Raw genomic sequence first — 4,156 nt, 5'->3', positions numbered from 1 at the left:
GTCACATCTTATGGGCCCACTAGTGTGACACAGCTGGCACAGGTTCCAGCAGTGCAAACAGAAAGTGCACAGGGATTTTTGTTGTCTGGTAAGTAAATTACTGTGGCAGTCATGATGTGGATCACACACACACACATACACAGAGCAAAAAAAAAAAAAAAGAACAACCAAGAAAAACCCCAAAACAATCTAAGAAGAGATTCTAGATTTCCATAGATCAGAAAAACAAAAAACCCTAACAAACAACTGTAAAAAAAGAAAAAAAATTGAAAGTTTTAGTTATCAAGAGATCAGGAAAATTTAAAAAGCAAACAGCACAACAAATCAATCCAGGTACACCTTTGCAGGATTCCTGCCAGAGAATCTGTGAGGCTATATGTTCTCAGGTTAGTCAAGACTTCTCTTATTTTCTAGACTGCTCTGTGAGCCACTGCTGTGTTTCCCTATTCTCCATTTCTCTGTTGCCAGCATTTCCCTGTAGTGTGGCAGAAGAAATTGCAGCATGCCTTGAAGTCATCCCGCATACCACCCTGGTCTCCTTCGCTTTTCTGTTTTGGAAACGGAAGTGCAGCGCTTCTCACCGCTGTGGCAAACCCGAATCAGATGGAGAACCCTGAATGCACAGCTCGTGTGAGGGCAGCCCGGGAGCCCGAGCCCTGCCCCCCATGCCGGGGCTGGCAGCTGTGCTCCTGCCCAGCGCCGCAGCCGGGCCCGCCAGCCTGCGCCCCCCACGCCGCTCCCTGCCCTGGGCCGTGGGGGCCGGCTCGGGCGGTGCTGGGTGCAGGGAGCACCCGGCCGAGGGGCAGAGCCACCGCCGAGCCCTCCCTGCCGGCGCTCCCCGCAGCTGCTGCAGGACGAGAGCCGAGCGCCCGAGCACCTGCGCTGGGCTCTGCCGCACCTGCACAGCCCACAGAGGCCCCTACGAGAGGCGGCCCTCAGGTTCATGGGTGAGCCAGCAGCCCGGCGCTCCTCCCTGCCCCCGGCCCAGCTGCTGCCCCGGCTACAGCAGGAGCCGCGCAGGGGCCGCTGCAGCCCCGCCCGCCCTGGGCATTGCCGCCACCGCCCTCCCGCAGCCGTGCCCTGGGGCGGCAGATGCGGCAGGGCCCGGCAGAAGCCCTGTCCGCCAGGAGGGCGTGCGGTCACAGGGCTGGCAGAGCCCGTGTCGGGCAGCTGTGCCGCCTGGCGCCGCCACATGCTCTGTCTTGCCAGGGGTGGCCGGAGTGCTCATGGTGGGGCAGAAGGAGGAGCTCCAGGTCCTCACTGAGGGTGAGTCAGGGCAGCTGCGTGGCAGCGAGCACTGCCGGGGGTGGGGGAGCAGCTGCACATCCCGGCTCCGCAGCTACAATCTGTGCCCGGGCTGCGGAGGGCTCTGCTCCCTGTGCGGACCAGGGGTGGTGGGGGCACAGCCCGGAGAACTTTCGGGGACACGGGGGGTCCATGGCCAGCACCTTCCGGCCGAAGCCCTTGTCTCCCGCTCCCTCCTGGCCATGGCAAGAGCCGGCTGGGATGGCCCTGGCAGGAGGCTTTCCTTGGATTCCCTCAATCTGGCCTCTGACCGTGGCTCTGTTCCTCTCTCTTACAGCTCTTCAAGCCCTCAGGGAAGACGAGAGCCCATCCTGCATGAACACATGGATTCAGGTGAAATTTAACGGAAGATCTGCAGAACTTCATTTGTCTCCTGCATCAGATGTACCTGTACCGGCCTCCTTCTTTGATTTCCAGTTTCCATCGAAGATGGGAGAATCTACAGACCAGAAGGGACCAGCTACAGCTCCAGGCACGGCTCTGGCTACTCAGAGCTGAGCCTGTGGGAAGCTCCAGCAGCTCCTGCCATCTCTCTCCCTGTGTGCAGCTCCTTCCCTGCAGCCCTCAGGCCCTGCCCATGTCCTATTTTACCTCCCAGCTCGCCCCTTCCCTTTGCTTCCCCTTAATAAACTGTTTGGATTTTCCCCTTGGCCCGCATCTCCGTGGAGCTGAAGCGACGCAAATCCTGAGCCCGGGGACAAGCAGGGCCCTGCTGCCCTTCTCCTGCCTGCTGTGTTCTGGGCACGGACAGAGAGGAACAAGGGCAGCTCAGGCTGCGAAGGTCCCTGTCCCGCTGCTCCAGTTGCACAGCACCGTGGACTTAAAGGTCGTGCTGAGCACGCTGAAGGGGAAAAGGACCCTGAGTTGTAGAAGAGCCAGCTTGAGTGTGCTCTGAACCCAGCCGTGAGGGATTCCAGTGCAGGCATCCACGGAGGGCAAAGGAGCTTGCAATGGTGGAAGGTTCCACAAAGAGCTTCCTGAAAGCACAGCAATGCTCCATCCCTACACAGGGACAGGAAGAGGGCAGTGAGACAAGAGGCAGGGGCCCCTTCCCATCCCTCTGGGGCATGGCTGCAAAACAGCCGCAGCTGTGTCTTCCCGCGCCTGTGTTTGGGCTGTGCTGAGCCCAGAGCCGGCCAGCTTGTGCTCTGCTGTGCCAAGAGCGTTCTGGGCAGGCAGGCAGGCAGAAGTGCTGCGTGCACAGTGGGGAAGGGGCTCACGAGAGCCTCCTGCGGGAACAGGGCTCTGCTCCCCACCTGGGAACAGACTGATTTTGCTGCCGTGAGCGCGGGCAGGAGTTCAGGCACTTGAATGGGCAGTGGGCAGCTCTTGTTTATAGGGGGTCCGGGGCTGCGTGCCACAATGGACCCCAGAAAACAGGCTCGGGAGAAGGAAGATGAGCTTGAGCTGGAGTGCCCGTGCTACAAGGTGCAGAAGTAATTGAGCCTTGCCAGGGTTTCTTAAGTGTGTGTTGGTGTTCCCCGGGAAATGGACACATTTGGGGAAATGCCTTTGGAAGAGAGGGGCTTGCTTCTCAAGCAAAGTGCTTCCCCAGGAGCCTCCAGTGAGCTAGGTGCAGCCGTCTCCCTTTGGCTCCTTGCGCTCCTTTCCGTCCTTGAGGCCCCTTTGCACTTGGCAGAGGGGCGTGGCAAGGGAGAAGTCTGTGAAGAGCAGCTTTGGCATCTGCCTGGGCCTGCAGAGACCAAGGCAAGCACCAGCGGCAGGGTGTGTTCTCCCCCTTTGAGCACAGGACAGAGGGGGATCATCTGTCTCCAGCCAAGAGCCCCAAATGCCTCTCAGAGAGCTGGGAATTCAAAGGCCTTTATGCACACATTCATGCCATCTTTCCTATCTGCTGTGTTTTAACTCTTGGCAAGATGCGTTTTGCCCTTTGCTTGCTGGAAGCTGCTCTGCTGCAGGGCCGCAGGGAGCTGGGCTGTGCGGGCACCATGGAGAGTCCTGCCCCGAGCGCTTGGCGGCTCTTGGTGTGTCCAGGGCTGTGTAAGACACTCGGGGCAATGGATTCCTTCCAAGCGGGGGCACCTTGGGTGGGGTGGGGATGGCCCTGGGGCACGTGGCAGAATGTCCCTTTGTGACACGGTGCAGCAGGTTCCCCGTGGAACTGAAAGGGACACCGTGTCTTAGCAGCCCTTTGTGACACACACTGACATAGGGGCTAGTGGTGACGCAGCCGTGCCACAGTGCTCGGTGCACGTGGCGGGACAGGAGGTGACAGAGCGGTGCTGTGAGGTGACCCCGCACAGCCGGCTCTTTGGCTGCTGACCCGGAGCTTTTCAAGGTGTTCCTCCTGTGGCTGGCCTCACAGCAAGACCTCAGCATTTGGTGACTCGGAGCTTTTCCGAGGCATCTTCCATCCCTGTGGCTGGTGCCCTCGTGGCCAGGCCGTGGGACTTGGTGACCTCCATTGTTCACCAGGAGTCTCCTGTCATTGTGGCAGGAGCCCTCGAGTGCAGGACTTGCTGTCCTCTTGCCTTCCTGAGGCTCCTCTGTTGCAGGTGCCTTCAAGGCAAGACTGCAGCCCTTGCTGATGTGGGCCTTTGCCAAGGCACTTGAAAGGTTAGACAGCAGGATGTCGGGCAGACTGCTCAGTCTGTTCAAGGGGCTTTGGGGAAAAAAAGCAAAGGCCCTGCAGCTGCCCCAGCGAAGAAGCCTGCAGAGCCAGAGCAGTTGCAGATGCTGCAGGATGGTGAGTGGTGGAGCTGGGCTGCTGGGCCGGTGCCTGCAGCTGGCCTGGCCCTGCCCCATCCCATCCCATCCCATCCCATCCCATCCCATCCCATCCCATCCCATCCCATCCCATCCCATCCCATCCCATCCCATCCCATCCCAT

Source organism: Zonotrichia albicollis, chromosome 36 (assembly GCF_047830755.1).
Source record: "Zonotrichia albicollis isolate bZonAlb1 chromosome 36, bZonAlb1.hap1, whole genome shotgun sequence".
Lineage (NCBI taxonomy): Eukaryota > Metazoa > Chordata > Aves > Passeriformes > Passerellidae > Zonotrichia > Zonotrichia albicollis.
This window is presented reverse-complemented; position numbering follows the sequence as displayed.